The 18,647-nt window shown below is 42.7% G+C and overlaps 1 protein-coding gene across 1 annotated transcript in view; it reads left to right on the top strand.

Annotated features, from left to right (window-relative positions):
* Positions 1 to 18,647, top strand: part of LOC149445026 (IgGFc-binding protein-like) — a 136,621-nt gene that overhangs the window by 14,604 nt on the left and 103,370 nt on the right. The window lies entirely within an intron of this gene.

Here is an 18,647-nt window from a genome sequence, read left to right as displayed (position 1 = left end):
CATTTTTTCTTAAATCCCATAACCAGGAATACTTCAAATGTGACGACCTATTCCAATTTGCGTAATGCATCTTTGTTTAATCCTCCTCCTCAGTCACAAAACTATATAAATGCCTTTAAAGAAACAACATTGAAGGACCTGACAGCAATTAAAGTGAAAAACTATAAAAATCATCAGGAGTCTATTAAAGCTATAGACTCTCTTTTAGACCAGAAAGATTTAGTCATAAGACCTGCCGATAAGGGTGGTGGGGTGGTGATCTTGAGCACAGATAACTACATTAAAGAAGTCTATAATATTCTTGAAGATAAGGACACATATTGTCCCCTGTTAAAAAATCCTTTGGCGACATATAAAAAAGCCCTAAAAAACATTATTGCCAGGGGTTACCAGGATAATGTAATAAATAAGAAAGAAAGAGACTTTCTGTGTCCTTCAGCTCCAAGATTACCCATAATGTATATTCTCCCAAAGGTACATAAGAACCCAGAAAATCCCCCTGGTAGACCAATTATTAGCGGGATTGGTTCTTTGTGCTCAAGAGTCGGTGAATATATTGACTATTTTTTGCAGCCACTGGTACGTGAAACACCCTCGTATTTGAGGGATACCAAACAGGTCCTACAGGACATAGGAGACCTTTCTATAGATAATGACACATTTTTAGTTACTGCTGACGTCACGTCTCTCTATACCAGCATTGACCACTCAGAGGGTATGCAGGCTGTGAAATTTTATCTTGATGAATCTGTTTTAACAGCTTTACACCAAAATTTTATTTTAACGCTTCTGGACTTCGCCATGACCAGAAACTATTTCTGGTTCGACGGCATTTTTTACCTACAGACAAGGGGTGTTGCTATGGGAGCCAAGTTCTCTCCGAGTCTGGCCAACCTGTTCATGGCCAGATGGGAGGAGGATGTCATATACGCCAGAGATTGGCCGGAATTGTGTTTTTATAAATGATATATTGATGACATCCTCCTTGTGTGGAAAGGAGATGAACAAACCTTAATTAATTTCTTTGGGACGTTTAATAATAATACCCTGAACATCAAATTAACATTTGATTATAGCAAGACCAAAGTTAATTTCTTAGGTTTAACATTGATGAATTTGGATGGTATGATTGTAACTTCATCTTTCTTTAAATCAACGGATCGAAATGAATATATATCTGTTAACAGTTGCCACCATCCTTTATGGCTCTCGAATATATCAAAAGGACAATTTCTTAGAATAGGGCGAAATTGCACCTCTTTAGACACTTATCTATCCCAAGCCAATATCCTAAAAAGCAGATTCATGGAGAAAGGATATGAGGAAACACATCTTACTCAAATTATTCAAAATGTGGCCCATAAGAATAGAGAAGTGTTATTGGCTAATAATGTATCACACAAGCCACCAAAAGTTTGCCCTTTTATAACTACATTTTCCAGACAGTATAAAACAATATCTAAAATAATAAATCAGAACTGGAAAATTTTAAAGGCAGATCCAGTTTTAACAAAAATTCTGCCAGAAAAACCGGAAGTAATCTATAGAAAGGCACAGACCTTGAGAAATCTCATAGCCCCAAATGTTATTAATCCTCCACAATCGGTTTCCTTATTTGGGGATATGAGAGGTTTTTTTCCATGCAATAGGTGCGTTATATGCACCTATAATGGTAAAAGGAAATGTAAAATTGAGGATTTTACCTCTACCATCACAGGAAAAACCTTTAAGATTAAAAACTTTATCTCTTGTAACAGTAGACACGTTGTTTATCTCTTGCAGTGTCCTTGAAAAAAACAGTACATTGGACGTACGACCAGAAGACTCAGAGATAGACTCAAGGAACATGTTAATAACGTGAAAAAGGGTTACAAGGATCACTCGTTGTCTATGCACTATAGAACACATCACAATAGAGACCCATCTTCTCTGATGTTTATAGGAATAGATGCGGTAAAACCCCACTGGAGGGACACTAACAAGAAAAGAGCAGTGTCACAAATGGAAACTAAGTGGATTTTTCAGATGGACTCTATGGGGCTTAACATAGAGTTAGATTTGAACTGCTTTATAGATAACAGTTGATGAATTTTGATACATATAGATTCATTATAATTTTATGTTTCCATGCATACATACAAAACCTGTAAATGTGCCTTTCCTTATGTCTGAAAATATATTTGGGCAGACACTTGGTTTCTGATTATGGCGAAGTCTATTTTTAGATATATTTTATATATTGTTATGTATATTTCACATATTTTTATATATGTTTTTTATGTATGTCTATATATATTTCATGGACATTTTATATATTTTTTAGACATGGACTATTATATTTCATATATTATATTCATATTTATCATGTATTCTTATATGCATATTTTGATGCGTTTTTATACAATACTATGAGTTGCTGGATATCCATATTAGATATATATTTTAAAATATCATTACTCATTATAATTTTATACATTGTATACACCAAATGGGGTGTGGATTATCTATAGCTGTATATTTATATATGTATGTATCGAGTATGACACGTGCAGTAGGGCCGCACAGTTACATATATATTTATTGGACAGCTAATATCAATGGATTATACCAATTTATTGTTTAGGAATTGGATGGTGTCACACAATATGAGATTTGTGTGACATATATTTATTTTTAACGTTTCTTTGAATATCCATTGTATTGCATTTTAGAATGATGATCTTTTTTATGGTAATATATGAGAAAAGATCTTTTGATGGGATGTGATTTTCAACATATTATGCATATAGGATCACCTGAGGTATATGTTGCCATATATTTGGATATAATCTCAAATATTATGGTTTTTATCCGTGGACCTGGGTAATAAAGTCCGTTTCTCTTTAAAGGATAACTGAATCTCTTTAGCATAATTTTGGTGCATAAAAGAGTACACTTTATAATATTGTTTTATTAACACACCCCTTTTTGATAAACTCTATACACTTACTTTTTGATTTTCGGGATTGTATTTAGTGTGTACTATTTCTATGGCAACATTCCTTTCTCTGGTGATCCTGTATAGATGTTCCTCACGATCTGACGTATGCTCGCGCATGCGCGGTTAATTGGACTACGCCAAAATGGCGTTGTTTTCGAGGACATCTATCTTCGGGAAAATGGCGCGTGGTAACGATGCACGCGCCATTTCCCTTATTTAAAGGACAGTGCGGCGTCAGCAGCTGATAGCCAAAACCCTATGACTAAGAGCATTTGCTCGAAACGCGTCAGTGTCAGGCTGCAGCTGTTTGACGCTATACCGCCGGCACCACGAGGGGTCCCGGCGGCAACTTTAGATCGGGTCAGTACTTCATTCATTCCTTGCTTTGTACCAATAATTATCTGTTTATGAGTGGGAATAAACATCCTAAGACATATTGCACTACTGGCCTCCTCTGCTTTTTCTGAGCTCCTGTGGGAGTCAGTTACATCCACAGAGTGGTCATCACTTAATGAGAAGGCTGAGTGCAAAGCGTGGGATAGCGAAGGAGACCTGACCAGATCTGACTAGACCTTTGATGAGATATTTGAAGCCCCTATATTATACAAATGCGCATAAGGGTTGCGTATCTGGTGAGTGCGCAGTCTGTATCCTAATTGTTTCACCGTGTGCACAGTCTGTGTCGTTTGGAAATCAGTAGATCGGTTGAGATCTTGCTCACACCTTCACGTTGGACTTATTCTTGGATATAGCATTTTTCTTCACGTTGTACCAGCCACAAATCTAGTGGCATATATATGAGTGCAAAGTGTCACTTTATATCTTTGTATGATTTTATGTACGTGTATATATGCATTTATTCATTAGTGTTTTAGCGCTGCACCTTTTTGTATATTATTGTCTATTAGAAGGTCTTATATGGTGCCTTTGGTGTACAGCTACTGCTATCTAGAAGGTGCTTACTTATTTATACATTTTTATACATTTTATAGCCTTGCATCTGTTTCAGATTTTGTCAGTGCATATGCAGTTATACTGGTCAAAGTTTTTGCATAATCCAAGTATACTGTATCCAGAGCAGCTGTTTTTGCTTATCTCCTCATAGAATAAAAACAAATTTGTTTGACAACTTCATTCGACTTACATGAATCCATGCTGACTATTGCTTGAAATCTTGTTTTCTAGTAAAAACGCTTATATGTGATCTTTTATTAACCATTTGCTGCCCGCCCTATGGCTGAATGGCGGCCGGCAAATGTCATCAGCGTTCCGGGTGGACGCCATATGCCGTCCACCCACACATGCGCAGATTGCGCTCCTGCAGAGCTGCGCAGCGGCCCGATCTGTCACCGGCCGTGTACCTCGGACACGGCCGATGACAGATCTGAGTATTGGCCCCCGTTGCCGGTACCATGTGACCTGCTGTGACCAATCACAGCAGGTCACATGACAGTTGTATACAATGGATGGCTTCATTCATGCCATCCATTGTATACTAGTGTCTAGCTGTGAATGGTCACAGCTAATCACATGCACATGTCATGTGATTAGCTGTGGCTAAATCACAGCTAAGCACAAAAAAAACCCCAAAAACCCTGAATGAATCGATGTCATTCAGGTAAAAATCTTTAAAAAAAGAAAAAAACTTTTATAAAAAAAATATATATATTTTTTTTTTTTCATACTGTCACCAGTCAGTGTCCCTGATCACCGCCATGCCAGTTATATGATGATGCTGTACTGCACTGGTGACAATATGTAAAAAAAAAATAGTGAAACTAATTATTTTAATTTTTTAATTTTTCGAAAAATTATGACAAAAAAAATACAACTTCAAAAAACTCGCCATGCCCCTTATGAAGTACGTTGGACTGTCTACTTTGCAAAAAGGGGTCATTTGGGGGATATCTGTACTGTTCTGACATTCTTGGACCTCAAGAAATTAGATTGGCTGTCAGTACTTCAGGATTGATCAATATTCAGATCTATCCCATAGTTTGCGAACTCTATAACTTTCCTACAAACTAAAAAATACATTCTAATATGGGTTATTTTCACCAAAGACATGTAGCAGAATACATCTTGGCCTAAACTTATGAAGAACAATTATTTATTTGCAAACTTTTATAACAGAAACAAAGAAAAAGTGTGTTTTTTTCACAATTTTTGGTCTTTTTTGTTAATTTAGCAAAAAATTAAAACCCCAGCGGTGATTAAATACCACCAAAAGAAAGCTCTAGTTGTGTGAAGAAAATGATAAAATTTTAGTTTGGGTACAATGTGGTATGACCACGCAATTGTCATTCAAATTGTGAGAGCGCTGAAACCTGAAAACTGGCCTGGGCAGGAAGGTGTAAAATTGCCCGGTATTGAATTGGTTAAACTCTCAAGTATCTTCCCAATTATTTAGGTTAAACTAACCAGACTGCAGTTGCTTGGTGAAGACTTTGATTTCTTTTTAAATATAGGTCCTACACCAATCTAGTGGTAATATGCCAGTTTTTAAACCTGCTCTACAAATTAGAAACAATGGCTAGGAAATAACAAAATTCAACTCTTTGAGGATACGTGGGTGTAGACCATCTGCTCCAGGTGCCTTTATTTTGTATAAATACTTCTGGACCATATCTATTTTGAGCTATTGTGGTTCAGAATGCTCTGTGTCAATATTATCCCCATCATGGACCTAAACTCCCACATTTTCCTTTGTATACACAGAGCTGAAGGTTTTTATTACATTTTCCTTGTCTTTGTCCCCATTCACCAACTCAAAACTATCTTGTATATGCTCAGACCTGACCTTTTTTACTATTACTATGTTTGAAGATTTGTTAAGGGTTTGTCCTACTCTCTTTGACAACCTGAAGTTTGTCTTGAATTTTTGTGGTCTTTTTACAATTGTCTGTTATATTCTTTGGAACTTTTACATAGTGATAGTGTTCCTTTATTTTTATATTTTTAAAATGCTATTTTCTTAATATTTATAGCTTGTTTGGACTTGAGTCACATAGGTTTTGTTTTTAGCCATTTTAGCATATTGCCCATAGGAACATATTGTGCTGTGTGTTTACATAAAGTTGATTTGAAGCATTCCCATTTCTTTTGTGTTCTTTAACTACTTCAGTACCTGACACTTTCCCTTTCCTGCCCAGGCCACTTTTCAGCTTTCAGCGCTGTCACATCTTGAATTCCAATTACTCGGTCGTGCAACACTGTACCCAAATGAGATTTATAGCATTTTTTTGAGACAGAGAGAGCTTTATTTTGATTATATTTAACCACTTACCAACTGCGCTATAGCCAAATGACGGCTACAGTGCGGTTGTCCATTTCTGGGAGGGAGTCATATGACAGCCCCAGCGGTGCACACCCGATGATCTCCATGTTCGCTGTGTCCTACAGACACAGCTGATCACGTGATGTGGTAAAAGGCCAATCACAGTGGCCTTTTACCATGTGATCAGCTGTTTCCAATGACACAGCAGATCACCCGGTAAATGCAGTTGCTGTCACAGCGTGAGGAAAGTACTGCCGATAACCGGCAATTGTCAGAGAGCAGATCGGCACTGATCATCAGAGCACTGCTGATCAGTGCCCAGCAGTGCCACCCACAAGTGCCAAGCAGTGTCATCCGCCTGTGCCCATCAGTGCCACCCACCTGTGCCTATCAGTGCCACACATCTATGCCCAGCAGTGCCTTTATATATTTTTAATATGTAAAGTAAAATACATTTACTGTGATGGTCTAACTTTTTATAATGTTTTATGTTCATCATTATAATGTATATTGCCGTGAGCCAAATTTTTCTAAATAGTGACTGAGAATGTTGTATTAGTGATATACTGAATACCTATTATTGACAATAATAGCTTGCAGAGATCGAGCGGTATTGTGTTGTAATAATGCTGTTAGATTGGTTATAATCATGCTGCATTGCGGCGAGTGTAGAGTATATAGAGAGAGAGCATGGTGTCTGACATCCATTCCGCTCCATGAGGACGTCTAGTGACGAAACGCGTATGGCGGGGCTTGTTGGATGTGACGTCAAGATGTTTTCCCGAGGGTGTCGGCGGTACACAAGCCGCAGCAAGCTGGGTTCGTCAGTGTTTACCTGCAGGGCTGGGACACCTTGTTTGTGAGTGGATTACTTTGTTTTAATAAATACATGTTTTTAACGTACTGCACCATGAATTTCTTCTCTTAATTCCCTGAGTACTGCTATTACTATATGAAGAGGCGGTGACCAAACAAAGAGAGATTCCATTTTTGCTGAGTGCCCTCCTGCAGAGTATTGCTCCCAGACCATTTGAATATTGTTGATGAATTTTCTACAGAGCATCGCTCCCAGAGCAGATAGTGCTTATGCTGGTTTATAATTTGATCAGCATATAGCTCTGGTGAGTTTATTCATTTTATTTGGTGGTGGATTCAGTCACGGTGAAATTGTTGAACACGGAATTTTCATTTATTTATTTATGATTATCACAATTTCCTTTGGGCTTTATTGTTGCAAATAATTGGACACAGTTTTTCATTTTATATTTTTTATTTTTATGATTTTTGATGTGACGGACTTTTTGATTTATTTTACAGTTAGATATTATGAGTTTTTTTATACCTATGTTTATTTGATTTATACACCTTTTTTCTTGTTAGGTTTGCAGCTTCACATATAAGTTTGTTTATTTTGTGAGATATATTTTGGCGCTATTTTTATATAATTCCCTAAGTACATAATGAATGGCTATGAATGAAAGTCATCCATTTTATACAAATATCATGAGATTGTTGTGACTGGTCACAGCAGTACTAGGACTGGCCTGCTACAATGATCTGTTATCTGCAGTGTCCTCTTTACACAGCGGGTGACAGATCACACTACAGCATGGCTGCTAGGTTGCACATGAGGCACGGTAACTGTGAGGACATCATATGATGTCCTCCTGGAACCAAAAAGTTCCTGTTCGGCCATCATTTGTCAATATGCCAGAAGGGAAGTAGTTAATGTATTCCATCTCAGTCTAAATCTTGGAGAACAGCCCTCAGCCTTGGAAAATTTGATCTACTAAAATTAAGTGTTTTGTATTCTTCCAGTATGTGCTTGTTGTTTCCAGCTAAAATTAAATGAAATCTTGTTATGGTTACTGCTACTCAGATGTTCTTTTATATGAACATTAGTAATAAACTCTGTACCGCTGTGACCAGGCCCTGGTGTGCAGGGTGAAACATGTCAGAGGGTGTGGCTGGAGCGGCACTGGCGAGGCATGTTCATTCACTGGGTTGGTGAGCAGTATTCCTTCTTTTGATGCGTCTACACCCCTGAATGGTGCAAAGGGCCTGCTTCCTTCACTGCAAGCTGTGGGGAGATCTTTATCTTACCATAGAATGGTGCTGCAAGTTACACCTGGATCACAATAAACTCTGCAATGTTTGAGATTACCAGGTCTGGCTGAACAAGGCTATTAAAGTTATAGCTGTAACTGACACCTCATAAGATTATAAGCAATGCCTCCAATACGCTCATATAGTCATTAAGATTATTCATATCAGGTAGAGCAAAAAAAATATTGATTTAGTTCATCTGGTGGCAAAGTGCATGCCAAGTGTGGGCAGGAAATCACTGAAAGTTCCACTTTGTACTTTATTCAAATTCTTCTTCCTCGTTGGTGATAGTGATAGATAGAGGAAAAAATCCTTTACACATATACAATATTGTTGATAAAATAGGTAATTATTACAAACAAAAAACTATTTTACAAGCTCTTTCATTAACATGTAAATAATTAAGTTTCAGGTGTGTGGCTCAAATCAATTAATTAAGGTCATCTTTACTTGTTCTTACGAAAAAAAAAAAAAATTAAAAATCTACCATGCTCCCTAAGGGTATCTATATTTTTTCATTGCTTTATTGAAATAATCTGGTACTTACATATTCAATGTGTTTCTGATGTTGTAGGGCATAGTGTTGTGTGTGTGTGTATGTATATATATATATATATATATATATATATATATATATATATATATATAAATGGGTCATGGGTTCGATTCCCGACCATGGCGTCTCCTGCATGGGGTTTGCATGTTCTCCCTGTGCTTGTGTGGGTTTCCTCTTGGTACTCCGGTTTCCTCCCACACTCCAAAGACATGCTGGTAGGTTAATTGACTCATGTCTAAATTGTCCTAGCTTCATCTCTGGCCATACAGGATCTCCTGCATTGTAGGGGCTGGGGAAAGACCTTGCAACCTACCCTGTAAAAATAATTGCTAAGAGAATTCATGGGAAAAGGCCACTTACGAGTGACGGTCCATGCAATCGCCAAGGGTCGGATATGACTGAATAGATATATATATATATATAATTTTTTTAAAATTGTTTTTCATTTCTTTTTTTGTGGGGGGGGTTCTTCTTACAGAATATATTATTTTTACACAATTGCCTGGCTGATCTTTAAACACACTGAGACTCCTTTCACACATTACTGAAGAAATGAAAAATTAAATGAAATCATTTTGTTACAGTTTCTAAAACAATTGTGTGTTCATGAAGTTTTACATATGACCTACTGTATATTGGCTAGGAATATATAACTGGGATCCTTTCATATTTATTAGATGCATAATTGGTGAGGTACATATTGTTGTCTTGAGTGAAGTACTAGACATCTGCCTTCACAATGTAGGTCACCACATGAGATTACACATCCTCCAATATTCCACAAATCTGGATCTCAGAGCTCTCGTGTAGAACAGACACTTCAAACATTTCAGCAGACATACGCCAGGAGTACTCTATGCATAACTCTTTATTCCTGTCTACAAAGCATAACAACATAAACTTTAAAAAGAGCCCTGGTCAAATAGAATTTCTCTGCATACAGGGCATACTTTTCAAGGCATCTAATACTGAAACATCCTATTATGTTTAATGTATAGATATTCTGCTTATCTGCTAATAACAATGCAATATTCTCATTCCTACCCCACAGCTCTCTCTTTATTATTCTGCAGTTTTGAGGGCTTTGATCTTTATTTATCTGTAATTGCCTAATTGTGTTCATTCCTGAGTGGCTACTTCTTTAACCACTTGACCTCCAGAAGGTTTTACCCCCTTCCTGACCAGGGAATTTCAGCATTCATCACTGCGCTTCTTTAACTGCTAACTGCTAATAGAGCTTTCTCTTGGTGGTATTTGATTACCATTGGGTTTTTATTTTTTGCAATATAAATGAAAAAAAAAAATTTTTGAAAAAAAAAGATATTTTCTACTTTGTTATAAAATACATCCAATAAACTCAAATTTCGTTATAAATTTAGGCCAAAATGTATTCTGCTACATGACTTTGGTAAAAAAAATCCCAATAAGTGTATATTAATTGGTTTGTGTGAAAGTTATAGCATCTACAAACTATGGTATAGATACTGGAATTTATGCAGCTTTTACTATCTGACTACCTATCACAATTCTTGAGGTGCAAAAATGCCAGGGCAGTATACACAACCCCCAAATTACCCCTTTTCAGAAAGTAGGCACCCTAAGCTATTTGCCGAGAAGCACATTGAGTCCATGAAAGATTTAATTTTTTTCCAAACGTTTTGGAAAATTACAAAAAATATACGTATATATATTTTTTTTACACAGAGTTGTAAATTAAATGGTATATTGCTCCCACATACCATAGGTATATGTGAAATAACACCCAAAAAGTATTCTACCACTTCTCCCGAGTATGGGGATACCACATGTGTGAGACTTTTTGGAAGCCTAGCCACATACAGGAGCCCAAAATCCAATGACCTCTTTGAAAGCCTGAAGGTAAGTAATTTCCTCATTTCATTTCCACACTACCGATCACAGTTTCAGAGGCTCTGAAATACCAGGATAGCACAACCCCTCCCTCCCCAAATGACCTCTTTTTAGAAAGTAGACACCTCAAACTATTTGCTGATCACACCAAGATCAGTGTGATCAGATGCTTTCCCAATTTAAAAATGGCACTATTTATATTCTAGTTCCTTAGACTATAGAGCTGATTAGAGCTGTTCCGGTCTCCAATCAGCTCTATGGTCAGCTGGCAGAAACGCCAGTTGCATTCTCAGGTTCCCCAATGGGACGGAACAGCCCAAAAAAGCCATGGAATTCAGGGGGGGGGGGGGGGAAGGAGTGTCCCTTCTCACTGCTTGTAAAAGCAATCCAGTGGCTAATTAGCCACTAACATTACCTTTACATGAAAGTTGACCGCCGGCTAAAAAGAAAAAACAATACCAAGATGATGCCTGTATCTGCAGGCATCATCCAGGTATAACCACTCAAAGTTCAGTGATGCACCGGTACATTGCTTGTCCTTGTTGGGCACATATGTTGTTCTCTTTTTATGCAGTCTGTGAGCTGAATGAAAAGAGACATCGCTGCCAAACAAAGTGTGTGGTATGCTCACCATTAGAATATACTGCTCTTCATCCATCTACTTCTAATATTGGGAATACATGAAATGTTCTTTGTACAAAAAAGAACCGATTGCTCCATTCACATTGATCAATGTAGATGAATAAATCTCTGCCAAAAAAAAGTAAAAATATATGCCAAAACATAGGAGCAATCCACCCACTGACCACCCCAGGCCTCCATGCTTTGGCATATATGTTCTTTTTCTAACTGCGGATGAGAAATCTCACCCAGAAACACTGCACGCACTGATGTAAATTTTGATAGCACACCCTGTTGCTGTCAGAATAAACAGATTGGTGCTGCAGCTGAATGGTGTCCCTGAAAAGAAAACAATGGTTAACAATAAAACACAGTAACAAAAAAACATTAACTCAATAAAGCAACAACTTTTTTATTCACCTTTCTCACCCTTCTCCTCCTCCTAACCGCAGGGGACATCTCCCCGAATCCTGACCCTCCACCACCTCCCTCACTGGCACAACACCTTCCCGCCTCCACGTCCCGCCGCAACCTCCACAACTTAGTATCTGTCCCCCTGCTCCCTAAAATCTCCCCCCCGTTTTCATATGCACTCCTGAATGCCCGATTGGTGTGCAACAAACTTACCGCCATCCACGACCTCTTTGTTTCCCGCTCTCTCAACCTCCTTGCGATTACGGAAACCTGGATCCAGGCCACTGACTCTACCTTCCCCGCTGCACTCTCCTACGGAGGTCTCACCTGGACCCACTCACCCAGGCCTAACGGTCGTAAAGGTGGTGGGGTTGGTCTGCTCCTGTCACCGCAGAGCACCTTCCGAGTCCTCCCAAACCCCCCCTCCCTATCCTTCTCCTCCTTCGAGGCCCACTGCGTCCGACTATTCTCCCCAACCCCCCTGAAGATTACTGTGATATACCGGCCTCCTGGATCCATACCCTGCTTCCTGGATGACTTTTCCTCCTGGCTTACCTTCTTCCTCTCCTCTGAGCTACCCACCATCATCCTTGGGGATTTCAACATCCCTGTCAACCTCGACAACCCATCTCCTCCACTTAACCTCCTCCTTTGCAGTTGCACAGTGCATACAATCCACCACCCACTCCAACAGTAATATCCTTGATGTCAGGAATGGACTTGCCAGTAATGGTGGGACTCACCTGCCTTGTGGGCTGCAGTACCAGGGCTGGCCAGCGGGTGCTCTCAGCAATCAGAGACTCAACCCTGCAGCCAGCCAAACACCTGAAGCTGATTATGCAGGTGTATTTAAGGGATGGCCAGACCTGCAGTCTGTGCCTTGGTGTGTGTTTTTCCTGGTCCCCTGTATCTTGTTACCTGCATCCCTGTTCCTGTTCCTGTTCCTGTTCCTGTCCCTGTCTGACTGATTTGTTGCTGACCCTGCCTGATCCGGACCTCTACTGACTTCTCCTGTTTGATCCCTAGCTTGTGACCCCGACCATTCTCTGCCTGACCCCTGTACCTACCTGCCCGTTAGTTGCTGTACCCGGCTCATGACCTGACTACTCTCTGCCTGCTCCTCCTGTTCCTACCTGCCCGATTGTTATTGACCCGGCCTGCCTGACGACGCTTGCATTGTATGTATTGTTATCTGTGGGTGGTTTGGTTTGGTTCGTTTGTACTGTGTTATGTTTTAGTATTGCACTGCGTTTTTGTTTGTATTGTTAGTCTTTAATAAATTGTCTTATTGTTTATAACTTATCTGAAGCCTGCGTTTCCCTGCGTCAGTTCACATACCTCTGGTCATACCCTGGAGCCCTGACATTACACCAAGGCCAATCCTGACCAGAAGTGGCTGCACAGGGAAGCCATCTTGGCTTGTTGCGGGGAAGGATGGATCTTGATGAGGTTGTGTATTTGTCGCTGCTGGTTTTTGATGACAGAGAATATGCTTATCAGACTCTGAAGGAGTATACCCGGGATCAACTGCTAGAATGTATACGGATCGCTCATGTTCTAGTAGATCAGGGCACAGAGTTCTCTGAGGTGCAACCTTTGATTCAGGTTTGTGTAGAGTTGGCTTCATCTGGTACCCCTGAAAGCAGGAATGACTTTTTGCCACCATTTAGTGCAGACCAGGTAGAGTCCCTGGTATGGTTATTAGAGGATGATGTGGATTGCTTCTTGGAGCATTATGCTGCATGTTCACCACAGGTATTAAGGGATTGTATAAACGCAGTGCAATCTTTGGTCAGACAGGCTTTGTGTAAGCAGAGCTTTGTTCAACCCGTACTGCAGACATGGACATATTTGTTACACCCAGCCTCAGTCAGCCTTCTTCAAAGCTCTATTCCTGAATTCCCAACAGCACCTCCAGTTACAGCCCAGTATACCCTGATATCTACCGCATGTCAGTACCCTGTTCCCACTCGCTGCACCTATCCTGCCTTTAACACTGTAAAGAAGCCCTCTGTAGCAACTGCACCCTCCCCTGTTCCATCCTCCAGCTCTTCTCTGTCTCCAGCTGCTCCATCCGTTTACAAACCTGCGCTTACTTACAGTGCTCCGGTAACTAAAACCAGAAAAAAGCGAAAATTCTTCCCAACCAGTACCATCCTGCCAGTATCCAAACCGGTGAGCCTGCCGTCTGAGAACCTGCCTTCCGTGGTTCAGCCTGGTGCCTCGGCACCCGCACTTCAGCCCGATGTCTCTACCCAGCCTGATGTCTCTACCCAGCCTGATGTCTCTACCCAGCCTGATGAACTGATCCAGCCTGATGATCCTATCACGCCTGATGACTCAGTGCCCGCTGTCATGCCTGGTGACCCGATGCCCGCTGTCGAGTCAGACAATCCAATGCCTGATGACCCAGTGCCTGCTGCTCCGCCTGGTGGCCTGGCGCCTGCTGCTCCGCCTGGTGGCCCGGCGCCTGCTGCTCAGCCTGGTGATCCAGTGTCCACCGCTCCGCCTGGGGGCCCGGTGCCTGCTGCTCCGCCTAGTGATCCGGTGTCCAGCCCGATGTGCCTCTGCCCGGAGTCCAGCCCGATGTGCCTCTGCCCGGAGTCCAGCCCGATGTGCCTCTGCCCGGAGTCCTGCCCGATGTGCCTCTGCCCGGAGTCCTGCCCGATGTACCTCTGCCCGGAGTCCTGCCCGATGTGCCTCTGCCCGGAGTCCTGCCCGATGTGCCGCTGCCCGGAGTCCTGCCCGATCTGCCGCTGCCCGGAGTCCTGCCCGATGTGCTGCTGCCCGGAGTCCAGCCCGATGTGCCAGTCTTTGATATCCCGCCAGTTACCAGACCCGGGCGGTGGAACATTTTGCCCAGCTAGGACTGTTTGGAGCGTCCTGAGGCCGCTCCTTGAGGGGGGGGTACTGTCAGGAATGGACTTGCCAGTAATGGTGGGACTCACCTGCCTTGTGGGCTGCAGTACCAGGGCTGGCCAGCGGGTGCTCTCAGCAATCAGAGACTCAACCCTGCAGCCAGCCAAACACCTGAAGCTGATTTTGCAGGTGTATTTAAGGGATGGCCAGACCTGCAGTCTGTGCCTTGGTGTGTGTTTTTCCTGGGCCCCTGTAACTTGTTACCTGCATTCCTGTTCCTGTTCCTGTCCCTGTCTGACTGATTCGTTGCTGACCCTGCCTGATCCGGACCTCTGCTGACTTCTCCTGTTTGATCCCTGGCTTGTGACCCCGACCATTCTCTGCCTGACCCCCTGTACCTACCTGCCCGTTAGTTGCTGTACCCGGCTCGTGACCTGACTACTCTCTGCCTGCTCCTCCTGTTCCTACCTGCCCGATTGTTATTGACCCGGCCTGCCTGACGACGCTTGCATTGTATGTATTGTTATCTGTGGGTGGTTTGGTTTGGTTCGTTTGTACTGTGTTATGTTTTAGTATTGCACTGCGTTTATGTATTGTTAGTGTTAATAAATTATATTGTTTATAACATATCTGAAGCCTGCGTTTCCCTGCGTCAGTTCACATACCTCTGGTCATACCCTGGAGCCCTGACACTTGATCTTGTCTTCTCCAACCGCTGCGCTCCCCACAACCTCACTAACACCCCCTTTCCTCTCTCTGACCACAACCTGATTACCTTCTCTATTTCCTCGTCCTCCAACGCCTACCCCTCCAAATGTCACACTACTACCAGCCGTAACCTCTGCAACCTTAACCCTGCCCCCCTCCACTCTGCAGCTGTTCAACTCCATGACAGCATCCTCCCCCTGTCCTGCCCCGACTTGGCTATGACTGCCTACAACAACGCGCTGTAAACAGCCCTTGACTCACAAGCGCCTTTAATCACAAGCAACATCAGACCCCGACCGCTCCAGCCCTGGCAGACTGATCACACCAAAACCCTCAAACGACACAGTCGTGCCCTGAAGCGACTATGGCGCAAAACCAAATCCCAACAAGCCTTCATCCGCTACAAATCTGCCTTCCACACCTACACCTCCTCCCTCCACGCAGCCAAACAAGCCTACTTCCTGACCCTCATCAAGACCCTCTCCTCCAATCCTCGCCGACTCTTCTCCACCTTCAACTCTCTACTCTCTCCACCCCCACCTCCACCCAGCACCTCACTCACTGCCCTTGAGATTGCCAATCACTTAAAAAACAAGATTGACACAATTCGCAAGGACATCGCCACAACTCACACGCCCTCTCAACCCGTCCCCTCTCACGCAGCTACCCCCTCATCACCCTTCCCCCTGGACATAACCCACAGGGACTTTGTCGCTGCTCAAACTCCCTCCAACCCCGTTCCCCCTCACTCAGCTACCCCCTCATCACCCCTCTCCTACGGCCCCACCACTGCTCTGACCTCCACTTCCACCCCACCCTACATTCCTCATACTGAAGCTCCCCCAACACTCCGCACCTTTGACCTTACTACCATCGAGGAAGTCTCCAAGATCCTCTCTGATGCCCGCCTCACCACCTGCCCCCTCGACCCTATCCCTTCACAACTCCTACGACCTCCCTCCCCCTCCATCCTACGCTCCCTCACCCACATCTTCAATCTCTCCCTTTCCTCAGGCACTTTCCCCTCCCCTCTGAAACATGCACACATCACCCCCATACTTAAAAAGCCCTCCCTGGACCCCAATGACCCGAACAACCTCAGACCCATCTCCCTGCTCCCATTTACATCTAAACTCCTCGTGCGCCTCGTCTACACCCGCCTATGCTCTCACCTCAACGACAACCACCTCCACGATCCCCTACAGTCAGGCTTCCGTCCCCTACACTCCACCAAAACCACCTTACTCAAACTCTCCAACGACCTGCTAACCGCCAAAGCTAATGGCCACTATTCAGTGCTCCTACTCCTTGACCTCTCTGCTGCCTTCGACACAATCGACCACCCCCTCCTCAAAAAAAACTACACTCCCTCGGCCTCAGAGATTCTGCTCTCTCCTGGCTCTCATCCTACCTGTCACAACGCTCCTTCAGCATTACCTATAATGCTACCACCTCCCCCTCACTCCCCCTCTCTGTTGGGGTCCCTCAAGGCTCTGTCCTTGGGCCCCTTCTCTTCTCCATCTACACCTCCTCCCTTGGCCAACTCATACACTCTCACGGCTTCAACTACCACCTCTATGCCGACGACACACAAATCTATCTCTCAACCCCCCACCTCACCTCCTCAGTCTCTGCCCGAATCACCTACTGAGCGACATATCAGACTGGATGTCGCTCCACTTCCTTAAACTGAACCTCTCCAAAACCGAGTTTCTTGTCTTCCCCCCAGCCCGGACACCACCCCCCACTGACTTCTCCATCACATCCAACAACGCCACCAACTTTTAAACTTTCCAGACTGATTTTTGGGTCTTTCAAAATGTGATAGCCAGTTTCCTGACTACCTAACATCTTTTGAGACCCTGTGTAAATGTGTACCCTAGACAGTGTCGTGCTGTACCCTACACTAACACGCCACTAGTGTGTGGTAGCGATGGAAACAGTGCTTGAAGCAAAGACCAAGTTGGCCAGGACAGGAGGGACAAAAAAAGTGGGTGTCACGTCTAATTCCGTGTCTGATACAGAAACAACATCTTTTTTGTGGTGACTTTTGAGTTTGGGGTAACAGTAATGGCATCAGGAAAATGCCTCTCATGCAGCCGGCTAACTGCATCTGGGTTGGGGGTTTGGATCACAGCACCTTCTGGATACAAAAGGGCTGAGATGATCCCTTTCTGAAATTTTAGGAAGGATCCACTTTGTTCAGTTGCTTTGTAAAGCATAAAAGCGCTGTAAAGAGTCAATTGAAATAAATATACAGAGACTCTTTTATACCAGCATCTGGATTTATGGAAAACTAAGTACAGCTTCATCATCTAGTCCTTGAAGTCCTCCCCTCCCATGTTGGTAGGCAGAAATAAAACATCCCACTTGTCCTTACACTTCACTGGGAGCAATTCATTAATTCTGAAGCAGGCTTTCTCCCCCTTTCTAAGTTGGGTATTTACAAGCCATTTGGGGAAGCCCCGGCAATTAGGTTGCACAGTACAACATGGGCCAATTCCAAGATTGTACAAATGTCTAAATAGTGGCACGCTTGTATAAAAATTGTTCACATATAAGTGGTACCCGATAAGGAAAAAGGGGTGACCCCAAGTCCCAAACTATATTGCCACTGCTCCCCATGTAGTCTGGGCATCTGGGGGGGGGCTCCGTTTGACTCTTTTCATCGTAATTCCAAAAATTACATATATAGCTTGTCGCCCTCTCACAGCACTTATACATTTTGACTCCATATCTGGTATGCTTGCTGTGGAGAAACTGTTTGAATGCAAGGCGGCCAGAAAAACTAATAAGGGGCTCATCAATGCAGATGTTTTGATGGGGCCTATACACATCTGAAAATTTCTGGTTAAGGTGCTTTACGAGGGGCTGCATTTTGTGGAGCCTATCATTTTTAGGGTCAACCCGAGGACGACAGAGTGTATTGTTATTGAAATGCATAAATCTCAGTATATTCTCATATTTATGCCTGGCCATGGCAGCAGAGAACATGGGCATAGGATGAATTGGGTCTGTGGACCAATATGACGGCAACTCATTCTGTTTAGTAATGCCCATGTTGAGGGTTAGGCCCTAAAAAATGTTAAACTCCGAAACCGTAATAGGTTTCCATGCAAGCGGTTGAGCAAGGTTTGAATTTGGGTTGGTGGCAATAAATTGCCCTGCGCATAAATTGTTTTGGTCCACAATCAGTTAATACAGATCATCTGTGAAAAACAGCTCCAAAAATCAGGGGGAATAGTTAAATTTGCTGT

Source organism: Staurois parvus, unplaced genomic scaffold (assembly GCF_062004578.1).
Source record: "Staurois parvus isolate SC_StPar_1 unplaced genomic scaffold, SC_StPar_1.0 ptg000750l, whole genome shotgun sequence".
NCBI lineage: Eukaryota > Metazoa > Chordata > Amphibia > Anura > Ranidae > Staurois > Staurois parvus.
Note: the sequence above shows the minus strand (reverse complement) of the source record. Positions and strands in the feature narration are given on the sequence as shown.